The sequence below is a fragment of the Sus scrofa genome, chromosome 9 (genome assembly GCF_000003025.6).
Source record: "Sus scrofa isolate TJ Tabasco breed Duroc chromosome 9, Sscrofa11.1, whole genome shotgun sequence".
Lineage (NCBI taxonomy): Eukaryota > Metazoa > Chordata > Mammalia > Artiodactyla > Suidae > Sus > Sus scrofa.
Genome location: NC_010451.4, coordinates 15,243,269 through 15,265,760, shown reverse-complemented (window position 1 = coordinate 15,265,760; position 22,492 = coordinate 15,243,269). Strand labels below are relative to the sequence as shown.

General features: G+C 35.7%; 1 long non-coding RNA gene across 1 annotated transcript in view; it reads left to right on the top strand.

Moving 5' to 3' along the window:
- Positions 1-22,492, top strand: part of LOC102160854 — a 1,306,405-nt gene that overhangs the window by 718,692 nt on the left and 565,221 nt on the right. Inside the window, exon 4 of the long non-coding RNA XR_002346962.1 lies at positions 10,268-10,345. This is a non-coding gene — a long non-coding RNA (uncharacterized LOC102160854). The remainder of the gene's footprint in view (positions 1-10,267; positions 10,346-22,492) is intronic.

The following is a 22,492-nucleotide window of genomic DNA, read 5'->3' as shown; positions in this document are numbered from 1 at the left end:
TATTCCATTGCGTAGCTATACCACATCTTCTTTATCTAATCCTCTGTTGATAAGCATTTTGGTTGTTGTAAATAGTGCTGCAGTGAACACTGGGGTGAATGTATATTTTTAAATTATGGTTTTCTCTGGATATTTGCTGGATCATATGGTAGTTCTATATCTAGTATTTTAGGGTACCTCCACATTGCTCTCTACAGTGGTTGTACCAACCTATATTCCCACCAGCAATGTAGGAAGGTTCCCGGTTCTCCATACCCTCTCTAGCATGTATTATTTGTAGACTTTTGATAATGGCCCTTCTGACTGTGAGGTGATATCTCATTGTAGTTGTGATTTGCGGTTCTCTAATAATTAGTGATATTGAGCATCTTTTTGTGTGTCTTTGGCTATCTGTATGTCTTCTGTGGAGAAATTTCTACTTAGAGCTCCTCACTATTTTCTGATTAGGTTTTCTCTTTTTTCTTTTCTTTTCTTTCATTCTTTTTTTTTTTTTTTGACATAAGGCTCCATGAGATATTTGTATATTGTGGAGATTAATCCCCTGTTAATCCCTTCATTTGCAAAGATTTTCTCTCATTCTGTGGATTGTCTTTTCATTTTTTTAATTTTTAAAAAATTTTTTTATTTTTTTGGCTTTTTTCTGCCATTTCTTTGGGCCGCTCCCACAGCATATGGAGGTTCCCAGGCTAGGGGTCAAATCAGAGCTGTAGTCTCCGGCCTACGCCAGAGCCACATCAACGCGGGATCCGAGCCACGTCTGCAACCTACACCACAACTCACAGCAACGCCGGATCGTTAACCCACTGAGCAAGGGCAGGGACCGAACCCGCAACCTCATGGTTCCTAGTCGGATTCGTTAACCACTGCGCCACGACGGTAACTCCTCATTTTTTTAAAATGGTTATATTTGCTATGCAAAAGATTTTGAGTTTAAATAGATCCTATTTATTTTTGGTTTTATTTTTATTAATTTGGGAGGTGGATCCAAAAATATATTGCTGCAATGTATGTCAAAGAGTATTCTACCGTTTTCCTCCAAAAGTTTTACAGTCTTAGCCTTACATTTAGGTCTTTAATCCATGTTGAGTTTATTTCCATGCATAGTGTGAGAATGTTCTAATTTCATTCTTTTACATGTAGATGATCTGTTTTCTCAGTACCACTTACTGAAAAGGATATCTTTTTTCCATTATATATTCTTGCCTCCTTCATTGTAGATTAATTGACCATAGGTCCATGAGTTTAATTCTGGGCTTTCTATTCTGTTCCACTGATCTATATTTCTGTTTTTGTGCCAGTACCATACTGTTTTGATGACAGTAGCTTTGTAATAATGTCTGAAGTCAGAGAGCCTGGTTCTTCCAGACCTGTTTTCCTTTCTCAATATTGCTTTGGATATTTGGAGTCTTTTGCATTTCCACACAAATTTAAATTTTTTTAGTTCTAGTTCTGTGAAAAATGCCATTGGAAGTTTGATAGGGATTGCACTGGATTTGTAGATTGCCTTAGATAGAGTAGTCATTTTAACAATGTCAATTCTTAAATGAAAGGTTTTTATAAGTAGATTGCCTTTTTTAATAAGCAAAATCTTTTAAACAGAATTTTACATTTTCCATTTATAAAGTACTAGTGATGATATTTTTTAATAAGTGATATTCTCACTTATCACTGGCTAAAGTCCAAATTCCTTCTCTCTCTCTCACTTTCTCTCTTTGTATATATATATGTGTGTGTGTGTGTGTGTGTGTGTGTGTAAATGTGTCTATAGTACGAACCTAATAAGTATGTGGAGACGCAATAATGAATGAATTTGTCCTAGGATCTGCCTTCATCTTTTATTTGATTAAAGTGGTCAAATTTTAAAACCATTATTGTTGGTGGTGGGATTGGTAAATCTGTGATGAGGAAAATCTGTGATAATATGAGATAATGTAACAGGGACACCAAACAAAGATTCAGAGAATCAGGAAAGATTTCTTAAACAAACTGACACTTGGGTGGACTTATATTAAGGATGAGTAAAAGTTAATCAGATAAACAGTGAGGGTTGGAGTATGTATGCAAAGAACCAAAGACAAATGAGACACGTGATATTTTCTGAAAAGTGGAAGAAATTCAGTACAATTGGGGCATAAATTAACAAGTGGGTAGAAAATTTTGATGAGACAAATGATAGAGAAAGAAACATATCCTAGGGTAGCTTTGCATGAGAAAACACATAGAAGTGTACACCTAGCTTCTCTGTGAAACCTTCTCTAACCTTTGTGATTGATGCTCACTTGTTCCTTTATTCCCCATGGGTACAGAGACCCATGAGAAGACCTGGATTGATGCACCTAGGAAAAAACCAATTATGGCCTTTTGTTTCCAAAGTAGGCTTAAGATGTCTTTGACCATTTTTCACAAACTATCAAAGTAAATAAATCTTTAAAAGCCTTCTATAAGAAGGTTAAAAGACATTGACAAAAAATTGCCACCATGAAGCTTTCATTCTAGTGAAAACTGATAATCAATAAATTGATAAATATATATAAAATATAGTCTTAGATATCAACATATATAGAAAATTAATGCTTATTGATGTAAATTAAATGGAAATAGTTTATAATGGGGTCCCGAGGATAAAATTACTCTGATTTACTTTAAACCAGAGAACTTTCTAGCTTTCTATATAGATATAAGCGTAATTCTAACCAGATTCAGCAAATCTAGACTGTTACTTGCTAATTACACACACGCACGCATGCACACACACACACACACACACACACACACACACACACACACATACTGCTTTATTATCCACTTTCCTAATGCATATTGAAAAATAAATCATATTATACCTCTCTAACACTGTGCAGATTATAAATTACTTGGTCTTAGGAGGTTGAAAATCAGGTAGAAAATGAACAGCTCTTTTTTGTTTCATCTTTGGGTTTTTGAATTGATTCAGATTGTCAGTTGAAATGTGAATAAATTAATGAACAGCTCTTTTTTGTGTCATTTGTATTATTCTAATAAAAGAAACATTTCCTGTTTTCCATAAACTTTATTGTTTATTAATTATATAAGTGTATAAAATACACTTCATATTCCAATGTAAAGTGCCATGCTGCTATATGATTGTTAATAAAAGAAACTTCTAAGAAAAGAACTATGACATATAGAAAGCAGATGAGAAAAACTAAAAATTTGCTTCATTCTTTATTTTTTAATTTTTTTTTCTAAAGGCAAAGTAAGCAATGAGAAATAACTCAGAGCAAAATAAAACTCCACTATTCACTCATTTGTTTACTAAAGAGATAGACATTTTCCTCAATCTACAATAATTTCCTCTGTTTTAACTATTACTAAAAGATAATAATTCAATACATTTCTAAGGTTTCAAAATAATTTACTGTCACTAGAATTGTTTCAAGGTTTAGATACATGCTTTCTTATCCAACTTGTGCTTATGCATTAAAATTTAATGATAGAATTATTGCTTATGAATCTTCACACTTAAATCTAGCTGTTACAGAATATGATGCATATGTATATTTAGAAAGCATTGTAATATAATTCAATTATAGGAACTAAACACAGAATGTGTTGTCCCTGACCATTTATTCTACCTCAAGCCTTGGACACCGACTTTTTAATTTTATATTTGTTCTTCAACAGCATGTATAAAAAATGCACTAAAAGCTGCCACTTTCTCAACAACATCATGGTCACAGTTAGTTAAATATTTAATGCCACCAAGCACAAGGCAGGGCATGCAATGAGCATGAACTTGACTATAAAACCACTGTAATGGGTTTAGATCCCTTGGGTCCGCAGTGTGCTCTGTACTGATAGAGTAAAAGAAGGAAAAGTCTCATCAGGATGGAAGTTTAAATAGGAATCTGTCCTGCCGCGTCTGCTGAAAAGATTAATTATAGATCCCTGAACCTGATGTGTTTTCTTAATATCTTCCATCACTGTAGTAGGCTGCAGTCAAGCTGAAATGTTAGGTGTGGCTTTGTGTAATTCTGGATAATTCTCTTTTCTAGAGTGGCACCTTTCTGTAAATTCTCTCTTGATAACTGAAAAGTTTTCATTAGTGATTAGCCATTAATCCTTCCGTTCGTCCAGTGAAATTAGGATAATCCTTTGGCAATAGTAGCAAAATTCTGAAAGAATGTAAAAGCCCTCTTCATGAGAAAATGCAGCCATTTTTCTCTAGGGTATATATCTTCAAGTGAAAGGACGATGCAGTAAAAAGCATATAAATTATTACAAGATATTCTTGCCTTGTGACTCACATAGGAAGGAAGGAAAGAAATAGAAAAGCGTTTAAAGCACAAGTTTATAGTGAGACAGACAAAAATGAATGGAAGATTGATGTTTGCCAATTAGGTAAAGTTATTTAATGTTTTTGACCTTTAGTTTCCTCATTTGTACAATGGAAAAAATAGTGCTACCTTTTTGGATTTGTTATGCTATTTACATAATATGAGAATAGAATGTGATTATCACAATGCTGGGCCCATCACAATCACTAAATATCAGCTTAAAGATAATAAGCATAACCTTTACAGCTGTAGTTTCAGTGTGGTGCATCCTCTTAATGGATGTTTTGGTCACTGTTTATTGGTCTACTACATTTAGTGTTGTTAAATAAGAAACTGCTGAGCTCAACTAGGTTTTATTTTCACAAGGGTGGTTCAACATAAGCAAATCAATCAACATGATACACCACATTAACAAAAGTCAAAAACCACATGACCATTTCAGTAGATACAGAAAAAGCATTTGACAAAATCTAACACCCTAGCATAATAATAACTCTTACCCAACTGGGTATAGAAGGAACATATCTTAACATAATAAGAGTCATTTATGACTAACCCACAGCCAATATAATTCTCAACGAAGAAAAGCTGAAAGGCTTCCTGCTAAAATCTGGAACAAGACAAGGATGCCCACTCTCACCACTTTTATTCAACATACTCTTGGAAGTCCTAGCCACAGCAATTAGACAAACAAAAGAAATAAAACGTATCCAAATTGGAAGAGAAGAAGCAAAATTGTCCCTCTATGCAGATGACATGATACTATATGTAGAAAACCCCAAGGACTCCACACAAAAACTACTTGAACTGATCAATGAATTCAGCAAAATAGCAGGATACAAGACTAACATTCAGAAATTGGTTGCATTTCTGTATGCTAACAATGAAATATTAGAAAAGGAATATAAAAATACAATACTTTTTAAAATCACACCCCAAAATTAAATACCTAGGAATAAACCGGACCAAGGAGGGAAAATATTCTTAGCTGCAGGACATAGTTCTGTCGCATTTTCTGGACCAGCTTTATTAGCTCTCTTTCCCTGCATCTAGGTCCCATCTCTGAATCATGTAGCCCATCACATGCAGAAGAAGATACTGCCGAAGTTTTTCTCTGGATGTGAGGGCGGCCTGCTCAGCCATATCTCAGTGTAGAGAAAGACAAAGTCCAGGTGCTCTATCCCTCCTGGCAGGCAGATCAGAGGATCTCTCTCAACAGAGGTGGAAGCAGGATTCAGGGTAGTTGATGAAAGGAGTCTGAGGCTGAGTTGAAGTTTGATAGAAATCAGTAAGAAAGGAGATAGTTTATAAAACATAGGAGTTGCATGGTGGCATAGCAGTTAAGGATCTGGCACTGTCATTGCTGTGGCTCTGGTTACTGCTGGGGCTTGGGTTTGATCCCTGGCCTGAGAACTTATGCATGCCTTGGGTGCTCCCGGAATAAGTAAATAAATAAATAAGTTTTTTAAAAAGATATAAAGGATCATGCTAGGGAGCCAATGCTAGTAGATCAGATCCAAGCCAATGAAGGATGGCTTTGTTTTATTTTTTATATTTGTTGTATTTATGTATTGTATGTATTTAGGGTGGGAACAGACCCTTAAAGGAATATAATGGGGCTGGGTAATAAGTAGTCTGGTTGTTTCTTTATCAAAACTGTTTCCATCATCATAACCACCACTGCCACCGTCTCCGTCGTCATCATCATCATCATCATGTTTTTCAGAAAAATAAGAAAGTGGGTTAGAGGTACACTGAAAGAGTCAAACGATAGATTAAAGCAAAACTTGGTTATTATTAAACAATCTTTATTCACAACATTACTGATTGATTTTGGGGGGAAATAATTCACATAACCTATCATATAACATAAAATTCACCAATTTAACGTGTACACTTCAGTAGTTTTCACACTCCCTTCCACCGCATGCCTTTGCAATCCAATTGACTGTTTTCTTACTATTTGATCAAGTCTTGAAAAGCTGGAGATCTGACTCCTAGTTCATCAAGATTTACTAATCTGAGCATGTTAGTGTATTATTGTTGCTGCCACAAATTTCAACAAACATGGTCGCTTAAAACAACATACGTTTAATATCTTGTGACTTTGGAGGTCTTACTAAGCTAAATTCAGAGTGTTAGCTGGGCTGCATTTCTTCTGGAGACTTTAGGGGAGAATCTGTTTTCTTCTTTTTTCCAATTTCCAGGCCACCTGCATCCTTTGCTCATGGCTCCTTTCTTCATCTTCAAAGCCGTCCACATAGCTTCTTCAAATCTCTGTGGTACTCTTCCTCTTGCTTCCATCTTTCACTTCTAAGGACTGTTGTGGTTACTCTTGGGCCATTCAGATAGTCCAGATATCTCTATCTCAATATCCCTAACTTATTCATACATACAGAGTCCCTTTTGCCATGGAAGGGGACATTTATGAGTTCTAGAGATTAGAGTGTGGACATTTTTAGAGGAGGGGTTTGTTCTTCTGCCTACCACACTGAGATTCTCTTTGTTTTTTATTTACCTTTTGTGAATATCCGCCAAATGTTAACATTTTACCATCTTTGCTCTTGCCCTCTCCTCTCTCTCTCTCTTTTTTTTTTTTTGTCTTTTTAGGGCCGAAGCCCGCAGCATATGGAGGTTCCCAGGCTGGGGGTCTATTCGGTGCTGTAGCTGCTGGCCTACACCACATCCACAGCAACGCCAAATTCTTAACCCACTGAGTGAGGCGAGGGATCGAACCTGCAACCTCATGGTTCCTAGTCGGATTCATTAACCACTGAGCCATGACGAGAACTCCCTGAGATTCATGTGAATATGTTATATTATATGAACCGTACTATTTTAGTTATGTTATGTTCAATGAGATACTTCATGTCTCGGAACTATCCTTGAACACATCTCAGGATTTCATAGCCTAGGAAATTTAAAGTCCACCTTAAGATACATGCTAATTTCCAGGGAGTTTACACTCTCTCATTTTGTATCCATCCCATCAGAAACAAATTCCTTGTACTGATTTCCATAAAATATATCCGTCGCATTCGTTAGGAGATTTGCCTATTTTATTAAAAATTTGCAAGTTTGTGGGGAATGACCATTTATCTCATCCATCCCTTCTTTCCTTTTCTCACTCGTACCTTCTGCATCTCTTTTCTTATCCCCCTACCTCTCAGATATCCTGGGATCACCAAATTATTCTCTGCTCTGCATAGTAGTAATTAAAAAAAAAACAGCTTCATTTATCAAATCTGAAAACCTGCACCAAAGCCTATCAGAGCAGAGGGCCTTCACTGGAGAAGTTTCTGTGTCTGTTGAAATGGCTGTGGCTATAGCTGGCTAAGTCTCCTCCAATTACAGATGTAACACTACAGCACATAAAGTTTGTTGTCATGGATAATTCAAAGATGATGCTAAATGTCTTCAATTATTTAGACACATGTTTGATTTGGGTATTTGAATAGCATCTTATTTGTCAGCATCCGTCACATTCATTTGATTCACTTCAGTTCTCACAATTTACCAGGCGTTTTATTAACTTCAAGTCCCAGAAAAGGAGAGTAAAAAGAAAACATAGGGTCATAATTTCATTGGCTCACTTTTTATTGATCTACTTTAGCCATTGCTCATTCATATCTTTGGTTTGTCTGTCACTTTTGATGGATTTTCTTGTACATACCCAAAGGTAACAGTCAAGATAAACTGATAGCAGAGAAATCTGGGTTTCACACTACTATAAATAGTGTCCATTAACTTAATCCCAGTTGCTGTGGAATTATCAGTATTAAAATGGAGATTTTTGAGAGACAAACATGATTTATTGAGTAAGCTTCTTAAGCGCATATACCTGACACAATGAAATCTTAGAAATTTCAGTTTTTCTATGTATTCACAGTGTATACACCTCAAGCTTTAAAATGGCTGAGACTGTCTCTCTTTCTCTCTGCCTAGCATACAATAAGAGATTAAATTAAAATATTTGTTGAATGATTACATAAATACATATACCAGTGCATTTAACAAAATAACTACTTTAATGACCACTTACAGTGTGCCAACTATTATGCAAACCTCTGTCCATGCATTAATTATTTTCATTGCCATTATAAGAAAAACGAAACTCAGGGGGATTTAAACTTGTCCACGTTGTATATATATCTGTAAATTTGTCCTTAGCTGTTAGTCTATAATTGCTCTCTTCTTATCAAACTAAATTATAATTATCTCATGGGCTCTCTGGCCCCCTTACTAGACCGCGACTTCCAATAAAATAATGGCTATGACTCCCATATGTCTGTATAGCCAGTGCTAAACTCAGAGCCTAGTAAAAAGGATATGTTCAGTGACTACTTCTGGGTTAAAATGATACATCTTTGGAGAAATACCATCAAAATAATTCAATGGCGAAGACTTGGAGAACTGTATTTGGTTATAATATTAAAGCAAACTGAGCTATGCAAGTTTGGTCATACCCAACTCCTAGGTTCTTTTCCTGGTAGATAATGTTAGCTACCAAAGATGGTCCAGGCGCAGGTGAGAGGTACACTTGCAATTTGTTTTGGCCGTGCCTGTGGCATGTGGGAGTTCTGGGACCAGGGATAGGACCCACACCACAGCAGCAACCTGAGCCACAGCAGTGACCACACCAGATCCTTAGCCTGCTGAACTACCAGGGAACTCCTACACCTGCAGTTCTGATATCAAGTTATAAGAAAAATAAGTCAAACCAAATTCTGCCAGACACACAGAAATTTATTAAATACAGACATTCATTAGCAAACACAAAATTTTATGCAACCTTTGTTGTAATCTCGATAAAGACGTATTTTTTTTCAGTTGTCTGACTACCACCTTGTATGAAAGTTTTACTTCAGACAGATAGAAACAGAAGTAACCCTTGTAGCTGAAATCAAGCAATTACAAGATCTTCTACACTATTGACGGAGCATAGATCCCTTTAGAATCAAGCTGTGGCCACTATCCTTGAGAATAAGGTTTAGAGACCTCACTCAATTCTTATATCCCAATTATGAAAGGACAGGAGAGTCTTGCTAAAGTATATAAGCAAATCCTCGTATCTTAAATACCTTCTATTTCACTAGTGAGAACCTACTTCTAATAGTCATCATGCCAATCAATGAACAAGCCACTAATTTAACCAATGAAAATTCATTTCTCACATCCATTACATTAATTACCAAAGCCTCAAGTGATGGTAGAGAGATATATTAAAAAATCCCTTCTGGTTGACTTTGGTCTTTCTGCTGTAATGCCAAGTGAACACCATGGTAGCATGAGATTGATATATTAAGCCAACACTCATAATAATCACAGCATTAATGGTAAATTACCCATCTGTACATGTATATACACCTATGTATAATATACGTAAGTGTACATCTATGCGTGTGTGTTTGTGTGCAGGTGTGTAATCAACTTTGCTCTATTCTTTTCTCTTCCAGGGGCCGTCTGCGCTCTAGAATTAAGGTTTAGATTTTGTAACCTAGGTGGTTTCAGTAGGTTCCCCAGAAGTAATTCATCTTCTGAAAAGCTTTCTCTCAAATCTTAATTCACATTTTACTTCTTATATTGTCTTTAGTTCCAAAATTACTTGTAGTAATTTTGTATAAAATAATTCAGATTTATGTATTTGATACACTGTTGTTAATAGGTTTTATTCATGTGATATGTTTCCTTCCCAAGTTGTTTATAAACACATCTGGAGAAAGGATTTTTTTCCTTTTTTAAATTTTGGTTTTCCATTTTCATTTGTTCATTTATTCATTTATTCATTTCACTCTCTCTTGCATTCCCAGGGCCACTCATAACTGGGCTTGGTACACAGCACATCCGCTGTAACTGTTGTTGATTGACTGAAAATCATCCTATTATGAGACTGCCATTCTTGAAGTTTGCACATTTCTTTTCCTAATTTCAAAATGCCTTTTTCATTTTAGATCACCCCAGGTAGCCGTCTCACAGCGTCCATCTATTGATTCTCCCTGCATGAGGTGAAGAAGAAACCATCGGATCAGGTATGGCTTCCTGTACAAAAAATCACCCACTCCAAATTAAATACATCTAATATACTTCAGAGTGAAACTTTAAAAATATTCTTACAATAGAACTTGAGGCAATTGATTTTGGAAATTACTGAAAGTAAGGGACCATTCTTTTCTCTACTACAAGATCTCTTTTGTGGAAAAGAAACTATTTATACAAGTACTTGTTAAAGCTTCTACATTGCAATTTACTCCACCTAATAATTACTCTATCAACACACATTCTGTCTAAATGTCTTTAGTCACAGTCCTTCTAATGTAATCTGGGTGTTCATTGTTCTTCTGTTTGATATGCACTGGAAGCTCACAGCATCTTATTCTAATCAGTATTTGAATGCATTGTCTGCTGAAATGAAAGTAGCAATGATTAGTAGGACAGATGTTTCCCTTGAATGTGAAAATGTAGGGGTTAAAACCACAAATTAAACTGAATATTCACAGTCTTTGCATGTTTTTTTCAAGATGGTGGGAAACAAATCTTTGTGAAGTGGAAATCAGGTACTAGTCAAAATTGTAAAGATCTGTGACCTGCAAAATTGATGATATTTGGAAATAGCTATACACTCCCTTCTGGAGAACAGACACACTACTGCAGTCTGTTGGTAAAATGAAATATTATTTGGCTTTATGGATGGTGATTTTGAAAAAGTGACCAGGAGAAAGGTAAAAGGAAGACATGCCAGGTACATCAATGTATTAGTATATTAACAGACAGATTGGAAGAATCTATGAATGGCTTATCATTATTCAATAGTATGTTACTATTATTAATATTAGATATTTCTCTGCTTGTTGGTTGGAAATGCTGTAAAAATCAATTCATGACATTTAGTTGTCAAAGTACAAAGATTCTATGATAGTTAACAAATTTCTCTCATATTGGTTGTATTTATCTCCTGTTTCTGCATGTATTTCTTAGTACTTTTCAATGGAATTTCTAACTTATAAGGTCATAATATCAATTTTAAAATATGATTTGTATAGCAGTGAACTCTTAATTTCACAATTGAGGAAAGAGTCGAGGCCAAGGTGATTCCCATTTTGTTGTTGTTGTTTGTAATATCAGTTTTGTAATTCATACCTTTTATTCAAATAACATTTTTAGTAACACCTTCTTTACAAATGCTTGCTGAAGGTCATGAATAAAGCTGCAGACTACAGATGAGCCAGCTGGATTGGGGTGGGTCCCTAGTTAGCTAATGTCCCAAGGAAGAACGATGGGATCAATCTTTTTTGTTTTGTTTTGGTTTGGTTTTGTTTTTTGATTTTCAGGGCTGCACCCTTGGCATATGGAGGTTCCCAGGCTAGGGGTTGAATCAGAGCTACAGCTGGTGGCCTATGCCACAGCCACAGCAATGCAGAATCCGAGCTGCATCTGCAGCCTATACCACAGCTCATGGAAAGCCTGGGTCCTTAACCCACTGAGTGAGGCCTGAAATCGAACCTGTAACCTCATGGCTCCTAGTCGGATTCGTTTCCACTGCATCACAATGGGAACTCCAATGGGATCAATCTTAAAACTCTGATTTGCAATGCAACTTACTGTCACCCCAAGAGTGACAACATGTGATTTTCCAACCACAACAGTCTCAGTCATCAGGATGACTTGGGGTAGCCCCTTGTTTTGTCTGAATTGCATAAAAGTTATTCAGAAGATGAATGAGTGCCATTGGGTTAGAATGACTTCTCTGACCACTGACTTGCTCAAGGTTCATACAAAATCACTGTCTAGATATTGTCATATCATGGGCCATGGGTCTAATCTACTCCATTAAAGCTTTATTCACACAGAATTAGGAGGTTCCACAAGGAGGGATCTTTGGAGTGCATTCTCATGATTAAGAGGCTGTTAGACTTTGTGATCAAGCACTGCAGCAGGATTTCTGCCTTTCATGATACCTTCCTTACTTTGTATCTTACCTTCCCTCCCCACACATATACTTGTTACTGCTTTTGACCATGGCATTTTCTAAATACATGCTTTTGTTTGTTTTACTTTCATTAAAGTACCCTAAAGCTCTTTAGCCAAGCTCACATTTGAAAATGCAAATGAAATAAGTTAAGTACTTTATCGTTCATGAATCCACCTCCAGGATTCTAGGCAAACAGTTTAAACACTTTCTACTCACTTGATGAAATGCCTCTGCTGGAGGAAGGCCAGTTCCTCTTGTATAGGGATAGAGTGTTTTTATTCTTCTTTGTAAATTTATCTTTTTTTGGTGTCAAAGAGGTCTATATAAATACATTTTGATGATCCCATTTGATAACCACTTGAACATTTGATTTTTTAAAGCATAAATAGAACATAAACATTAAAGACACGTAAACAGGATCATATTCTGTCCTCATATTTTATTTGCTGTGACTCATGAAAAAATAAGCGAACCTCTCTTTGCTACAATTGCTCCATGGCCAGTGGGGAACACGGGTACTATCGAAAATAATTTTTCGGAGGATTGAAGGAGCTGATATATTTCAAGCTCTTGGTATATTGGGTTGCACAGAGCAAGCATTCAAAAATGTTAACTGTATCATGCATTGTGAGTGATAAATATTTAGATTAATAGAATAATCACAGGGAACAAGAAGGGCTTATCTGTTTTCAAGTAATTAGAGAAGAATAAAATCTTAAACAGCCAAAGTGCACTGATGAGAGCTTGGAGTTTGAAGATTTTCAGTGCCTCAGGTTGTTATCACTGCTGATATCACTGCAAGCACAGAAAGCTGGGAGTACAGAAGTTTCCTTATGTATGGAGTTCAGTGTCTGAGAAAGCCAGTGTAAAAGTGGACATGGATATTCTCTACCCTGAAAATATTTTCAGACTGGACTTTTTTTTTTTTTTTTTTTTTCTGTATGTTTGTTTGCATTGGTTTTGTTTGATTTGCTTTGGTTCTTTATGTGGAACTTCACTGCATATAAAAGTTGTACATGGAGGGCTCCTCTCTCTGGAAATGGAAGAGGTTCAGATTCTTATCTGCTCAACGCCGCCACTAACACCATCCCTGAGTGTGCTCTGAAGTCCCCACCCCTACCCTGGCACAGAGAGGACACAATGTAAGACACACCCACCTACTCCAGCCGTTTTTAAGTTTTAGGATGGATAAGCCAAATCCAAGAGCAGTGAAGTGACAGGTTCCAGGTAGCGCAGTAAGGAGAACAGGTCTGGCTGGACGGACTGTCCTCTATTGGGTCATGGTGGCACTTCTGCAAAGTATGTTTAAAAGTTAGGACAGCAGATGTGACTGTGGGAAAAGTGGCCTTCCCTTTCTTTTTGCCAGTCATCTCATTTTGGTGGTTTCACATGTTTAATAGCAGTGGTTTTCAGTGTGGTCTCCAATCGGCAGCATTAGCATAACATATTTAGAAATATAAATTATTGGGCCTATCCAACCCAAGTGAATCAAAAATTCTGGTGGTGGGGCCCAGCAATTTAAGGATTAACAAGCTCTCCAGGGAATTGTGACATTTATTAAAGCTTAAAAACCTCTATTAAATAAATTCTTTGGGAATTAGCTCCATCTGCAAAATAATTTTAATTATATGGCTTACCTACCAATGGGCAAAACCCACAATGAAGATATGCGAAATTCTGTAAAAAAAATTGAAACTAAAATTCACTCATCACCTGCCATATACCAAGCACTCTTTGATTTCTAGTACTTATCATATTTGATCCACTATGAAATACATGTTATTATCTGAATTTTAATGATAAAATTAGACTCCGGGAGACTGAATAACTTGTGTAAGATCCTTCAGCTGGAAGTTGCAGAACTAGGATTTGAACTCCGTTGTGGTCAACTGCAAAGCTTTAAATATTCCTGTCATGAATTGAAACCTGCTGGGCTTCACACAGACCTAAAGTTGAATACCTACAACTCCAGGGCGAAATCCATGCATTCAATTTTCATTATCATTATGGAGTGTTTTGATGTGGATTATAGTTAAGATGTCATATGCTTGTCCTTTGATGTTATATGGAAATAATTATTTGTCACTCTGACATGAGTATGCCTTTTTTTATTTTTCACTCTACTTACATCTTTTTCAATATCAAACCCCAAATTTTCATATATTTACCCCTAATTATGACAAGCTAATATGCATATACATATATGTTTTTATATATAATGCATATATAATTTATATTATACATAAATTATTTTCTTTAGCATTTAATGTAGAAATAAATCTAGCTTCATTGTGTCCTGTTTAGGGGCAACTTAAAAGTTTTTGAAAAATGAATCATCACCTTAGCTATTATGTAAATAAAATCATGTAAGTATTATGTAAATGTAATTACATATAGAAGTAATTATAGGGATATGCATTGCAAACTTCAGAGCTGTAATATAGGAAATTATAGTAGAGGGTAATTATATATCATGTGCCCTAAAGCTTCAACATTTACGAAGAAATTCATCAATTTTCATATCTGAAGTAGACATGAAGTATCTCATTGCATTCTGCAGAGGGTGTGCTGAATGGATGGTCTGATTAGAAGAATGGAGGGTGAGGAGGTATTATGAACTTGGAGGATATTCCTACTGTGGGAGCATCTCCGTTCTAGAAAGTATTTGTCAATTATAGGCCTTGCTGATCTCTATTTGAAATTACTTTTCAGCGGCCAGAGTGAAAAATGCCCCTCATCTATTCTACATTTTAGAGTCCTGCCTGTAAGAGCGTCAGCCACATAATCTAGTACCTTACAAGGTTCTGGAAGATGGAACTTGATTGGAGAGGTTGTACCCATGATCATCAGAAGGACAATAATCTACAGAGTTAAATGCACAGAACCTAACAAAGAAGTGGAAGTAGTATTAATACTTGGGAGCCTGTATCAAGTATTGTGTCTGAAGAGTAAAATAGAGTCTGCAGATAGGTGAAAAAATACCAGAAGTCAGCAGTTAATGAGATTAGGTCTGGAAGCAAAACAAAGCAAGGAGTTCAGGTACTCAGTTTTACTGTGTTTTAAATATTTGGGAACCAGATAAGCTACCTGGAAGACTCAGGACTCAGAGGACATCTTATTCTTTCCAGGACAAAGGGAGCAATCAGTCATTTGTCTCTCACATATGCTATCCAAGGCCAAGCCTGATTCATTTTTCTAAGTAAATTTCTAATTTCTTTAATTCTCTTTGCCTCTACTGCTATAACTGTATTCCATGCTGCTGTCATCTCTTGACTAAGTAATTGCATTTTCTATCTAACTGGTCACCTGACTGCTACTTATTTTCTTCATTATCTCTTATCTGTACTGCAGCCATCACGATTAATCCTCTAATCATTCTCAATCACTTTTAGGGAAAATATTAAAGTTCTTAACATGATCTACAAGACTGCATCCTATTATCCCTGCTTACTTCTATAGTCTTATTTGATGATCTTCTTAGCCCAACTCTCTCAGCAACTCAACACTCTCCATAATCAATTCCTCTAAGCAACTAAGATCCTTGGGTCCTTTCTGCATAGAGAGCTTCCTCCATTGTCTTTTTCTCTTTTAAGACTTAAAGGTCTTGGGGGAGTTCCTGTCGTGGCTCGGTGGTTAATGAATTCGACTAGGAACCATGAGGTTTCAAGTTCGATCCCTGGCTTTGCTCAGTGGGTTAAGGATCCACTGTTGCTGTGAGCTGGCGTTGCTGTGGCTCTGGCGTAGGCCGGCAACTACAGCTCCGATTAGACCCCCTAGCCTGGGAACTTCCATATGCCACTGGTGCAGCCCTAGAAAAGACAAAAAAAGAAGACTTGCAGGTCTCAATCCAAAGATTACTTCACCAGCAAACTTTCTTTAATGACTTCTTCTCAAAACACACACACATACAGTTGCTCCTCTGTTATATTTCTTCATAGCTCTCTCTTTTTTTCCATCACAATACTAACTAATTTGCAATTACATACTTGTCTTTTAATTTGAATAAATTCCTGGCTCTTCTACTAAGCTTAACCTAAATGAAAACAGAAACCATTTCTTTTTTGATTATAGAGGTACCCCAGGGCTTATACCAGTGACTGGTATAAGTTGTTTACTAACCATAATCTTAGATATGACACCAAAATTATAAGTGACAAAAAAGGAAAACAGATACATCGAACTTCACAAAATTAAAAACCTTTGTATTGTAAACCTTATCATAAAAAAAGTAAAAGGAAGGAGTTCCCATCGTTGCTCAGTGGTTAGCGAATCCAACTAGGAACCATGAGCTTGTGGGTTCGATCCCTGGCCTTGCTCAGTGGGTTAAGGATCCAGTGTTGCCATGAGCTGTGGTGTAGGTTGCAGATGTAGCTCGGATCCCGCGTTGCTGTGGCTCTGGCGTAGGGGCAGTTACAGCTCCAATTGGACCCCTAGCCTGGGAACCTCCATATGCCATGGCAAAAAGACAAGGAAAAAAAAAAAAAAAGGAAAAGGAAAACCTATAAATGAGAGAAAACAGTTACAAATCAAATGTCTCATTAGGATTTTTATTTAGAATGTTTAAATAACTCATAGCTCACTAAAAAAGGTAAGTAATGTCCCCCAAATGGACAAAGTATATGAATAGAAATTTCTGCAAAGATGGTATGCCAGTGATCAGCAAGCACATGCTAAATGCATAACATTACTAATTAGGGAAATTAAAATCAAGCCCACTATGTGATGTGACTTTATGTCCACTAGAATGAGTGTAATAAAAATTAAGGATAATTAGAGTCGCTGACATGGATATGTACAGCTTGGAATCCTCATACATTGCTGGTAGGGGTCTAGAATGCTATAGCCACTTTGGAAAACAGTTGACAGGTCTTCGAAATGTTAAACATAGAATTATTATATGACTCCTGGCAATTTCACTGCTAAAAGAATCCAAAACAGTGTCCACACTAAATTTTATACACAACCATTCATTATAGCAATACTCATAAAGACCAAAAAATGAAAGAACTCAAATTTCCATCAACTGATGAATAGATAAACAAAATGTGATATAGTTACAGAATGGAATGTTATTCAGCAATAAAAAGAATGAAGTACTGATACATGGTACAACACGGAGTAGCCTTGAAAATGTCAGGCCAAGGAAAATAAGCCTGTCACAAAAGACCTTAAAAGACAGCTAATGCCCATGATTCCATTTTTAAGAAATATCCAGAATAGACAAAAATACAGAGATATAAAGTAAGTTTGTGTTGGCCTCAGAGTAATTAGAAAAATAATTGGGAGGAAATAGGGAATGACTGAAAATGAGTACAAATGAGTACAGTGTGTCTTTTTTTTGTACTAAAAATTTTATAAAATTAAATTGTAGTGAAGGTTGAACAACTGTGAATATACTTAACATCATTAATCATATATACTTTAAATGGTTGAAGTGTATCATATGAAAATTATATTTCAATATTTCCATTAAAATTTTAAGTCATGACATGAAAAGACAAATTTCTTATATTTAATGTGTGGGAAGTATGTGAATTGAGGTATAAAACCTGTTAACATTTACATACCCACAAAAATAAGGCAGGACACCAGAGAAAGTAATTACATGAATAAATATTTTTAAAAGTTTTATATTCAAACATATTTCCAAGATAATTAACTGTTTAAAGCTAAAAAAATTAGCAATGTGTTATGAATGTTATACATTGAAGTAAAAGGTATAGTGACGATAGCAAAAGAAATGGGAGTGTTAAGATTCTTAAAATATACATGGTGTATTATTATAGCACTTGAAAGAAGACTGCAGTAAGTCAGAGAGGTATACTTTTTTTTGTGTGTATGTCTTTTTGTTCTTTTAGGGCCGCACCTGCAGCATATGGAGGTTCCCAGGCTAGAGGTCTAATTGGAGCTGTAGCCGCCGGCCTACACCACAGCCACAGCAACACCAGATCCGAGCTATGTCTGCAACCTCCACCACAGCTCATGGCAACGCCAGATCCCTAACCCACCGAGCAAGGCCAGGGATTGAACCTGCCTCCTCGTGGATTCTAGTCAGATTCATTTCTCCATAATTCTTATATGTACTGGGAAAACAAAAGCAGTTGTGTGCCTTGCTTCCTTGCAACATTAGCTTTATTGCAGTGATCCAGAACTGAGCCCATAATATCTTCAAGGTGTACTTAAAATTGAAAGTTTAAAAAAACAGGAAAAATATATTATGCTAACACTAAGCAAAAGAAGATTGCAGTAGATACATCAGACAAAGTGGCTATCAGGCAAAGAGTATTACCAGAAGTAAAAAGGGTCTTTTCATAATTTTAAAGGAGTCAACTCATAAAGCGGACGTAACAGTCTTAAACTATTGTGCACCTGATAACAGCGTTTCAAAATGTATGAAGCAAAATATACCAGAACCGTAAATAAAAGTGAATAAATCAAAATCATAATCAGAAAATGTAATACCTCTCTCTCATATCAAATAAGACAAATCAGCAGAAAATCAGTAAGATGATAGACGATGAACAATATTAAAAACCAGATGGGCGTGTTTAACATTTATAGAACATGCTGTCCAACTGGAGAAGAATATACATTCTTTTCGAGTACACAGAGGACATTTAGCAAAATCGACCATATTCTGACCACAATATTTGTTTCAATAAATCACACTTACATCTTCTTTGACTGTAATAAAATACAATTAAAAATCAATAACAAAAGATATCTGAAATTTGATATCCAAATTTTGAAAACAAAATTGCACTTCTAAATAACCCATGGCCAAAAAATAAATCGAGAGGGAAATTAAGAAGTGTTTTGGACTGAAAGAAAATGAAAAAAAAAAACATATCGAAATTTGTAGGATTTGGCTATCACAAAGCTTAGAGGAAAATGTATAACAATAAACACCTATTTTAGAAAAAAAGTTAAATGAATGACTTTAGCTTCCATAGAACTAATAAAAGAAGAATAAATTAAATGTAAGTTAAGCAAAATACAGGAATTAATGAATATTCAATACAATCTCCCTCCATGAAATAAAAGACAGAAAAACAATTGAGAAAATCAAAGAAATTGAAAGATTATTCTTTTCAAAGATCAATAAAATTGATAAACTTCTACCAGCCAGATTGATCTAGAATAAAAACAGAATAGACACACATTCTCAATATTAAGAATGTGAGAGATGTATATTATGAACAACTTCATACCAATAAATCTGACAACTTAGGTGAAATGAACAAATTTCTTCAAAGGCACCAAGTACCAAACGTCACTGTAAAATAGGTCAGGGTTATAACATCCTTCAAATAAGAATCTTGACAAATATAAGTAATTAAGGATATCGAGATAAAATCTCCCTTGATGTAGGCGGGATCCTAAATCCAATGACTGGTGTCTTTACAAGAGAAAGAGAGAGATTTACACACAGAAGGATCCCAGGCAGAAAGCCATGTGAAGATAGGCAGACATTGGAATAGGTGGCAGCCAGGCATGGGATACCAGAAGCCACCAGAAAGTGGACAAGGAAAGGAAGGATTTGCCCTAGAGCTTTCAGATGGAGATTGGCCCTGCTGAAACCTTGATTTTAGACATCTGGACACCAAAAAATGTCAGCAAATAAATTTATGTTGTTTTAAGCCACCCAGTCTGCGGCAATTTTATTACAGCAGCCCTAGAATATAATATTCTCTCTCAACAAAAAATAGGTAAGTGATATCATAACTGTTAAAAAAAATTGAACTTGTGTTTAATAGCCTTTGCACAAAGAAATGAATGGGCTTTACTTGTAAATTGCACCGAACATTTAGAGGAGAAATATTATCGATTCTATACAAATTGTTAAAGGAAACTGAAGAGCTATGTCTCTCAACTAATTATTTGAGGCCAACATTACCTTCATGCCTAAACCGTACAAAAACATTAATACAGATGAATACCCCTCATGAACATAGATGCAAAAGTTCCTAACAAAATTTTAGCAAATGTAATTCAAGAATATATAAAACAGATAATACATGCTACGCACTGGTGGTTCATTAAGGGAATGCAAGATTGACTAAACAGTGAACCACATGATCACCACAATAGAGTCAGATAAATACTTCATAAACTTCAACATATATTTCTGATAAAACCTCTTATTAAATGTGGACTCTAAGGGAACTTCCTCTTCTTGTTAAGAGGCAGAGATGGTGAAAGACTGAAAGTTTCCCCCTAAGCTCAGGAACAGGTTAAGACAATCTGCCCTCACTACATGTACTCAACACAATGCAGAAGGTTCTAGTGTACACAATGAGGAAAAAAAGAAAGAAAAGAAAAAAGAAAGAAATCCAGAAAGAAAGAGAGGGAGAGGAGTTCCCATTGTGACGCAGTGGAAACGATTCTGACTAGGAACCATGAGGTTGCGGGTTCGATCCCTGGTCTCGCTCAGTGGGTTAAGGATCCTGCATTGCCATGTGCTGTGGTGTAAGTCTCAGACACGGCTCAGATTTGGCATTGCTGTGGCTGTGGCATAGGCCAGAGGCTACAGCTCCAATTAGACCCCTAGCCTGGGAACCTCCGTATGCTGCAGGTGCAGCCCTATAAAGACAACAACAACAACAACAACAACAACAAAAAAGAAAAAGAAAGAAAGAGAGACAGAAAGAGAGGGAGAAAGATCCAGAATGGAATGTAAAGGTTAAAACTGTCTTTATTTGTAAATTATATGGTTGTCTATGTAGAGGATGCTATGCAATCTACCAAAAAAACTGTTACACCTAAGTAAGTTTAGCAAGGTTGTAGAATACAATTAAAAATTGAGATTTAAACATATCTTTGAAAAGAATATCAAATATGTGACATGCCTAAGAAAAAATCTGGTGGAAGATGTGTAAAACTTGTATCCTGAAAGCAAAAGCAAAAAAAAAAAAAAAAAAAAAAAAAAAAAAAGCCTAAATAGGTGGAGAAATAATCTGTATTTATGAATTGCAAAATTCTTATATTAAGATTTTAATTCTTGTTAAATTTGTCTATAGAGATTCAATGCAATTCCAATAAAAATCCCATCAGATGTTTCTGTTAAAAAATTGACAACCTGATGTGAAAGTTTTTATGACAATACAAAGTACCTAGAGTAGGCTAAAAAACATTGAAAAGTAAGTGTAAATTTGAAGGAATTATGGTACCTAACGTGAACACTTATTACAATGCTACAGGAACCTGTCGGCATAAAGATAGACATACAGATCAAGAGAACAGAATAAAGAGTCACACACTTAGAAATAATTGATTTTTGACAAAACTAGTTCAATGGGGAAAGATAGTATTTTCAGCAAAAGGTTTTGGAACAATTGGATATTCACATGCAAAAAATGTGGACTCATTGTCCATACCTCTTTCTAAATACAAAAAGTAACAAAAAAGGATCATAAATCTAAGTTTAAAATATAAAACTATAAATCTTCTAGAAGAAAACAGGGGAAAAAACATTTTGGCTTTGGTTTAGGTAAAGTTTTCCTAGATATGACACCAAAAGCAAGATCTATTAAAAAAAATTCATCAATTGGATTTTATCACAATTAAATATTTGTGCCTTTTAAAAGACACAACTAAAAGAATATTTTAAAATACTTGGAAAACTTGTTTGCACATCAAATACCTGATAACAGAGATTATTCCAGGGTATATAAACAACACTCCAGGTGTCATTGTGAGAAGTCAAACAAACTCATAATAAACAAACAAGAGATTTGTACAGACACTTTACCAAAGAACACATAAGATTTTAAATAAGCATTTGTCATTAGCCATTAAGGAAATATAAATTAAAAACCTAAATGATGCCACTCTATACCTACTGCAATGTCTAAAATTGGGAAGAATGACGATGACAAAACTTGTTGGTGTGCACATGGAGCAGGTGGAAAACTCGTGTATTGCAGGCCATCGTGTAAAATGGTGCAAGCTCTTGGTAATTTAAACACATCTCCCATTGATTCAGCCAAATAAAAGAATCTACCTACATGAAGATGACAGGTGGTTGTTTATAGCAACATTCGTAGTACCACCGAACTGGAAACAATGTAAACACAGATCCGCAGGCGAATGACTGTATCAGCTATTGTATGGCCATGACATAGAAGGCATTGAAAAGGAATGAACTTCTTACATATGCAGCAATGTAGAAGAATCTCATAATGTTATTTTGAGATAAAGAAGCCAA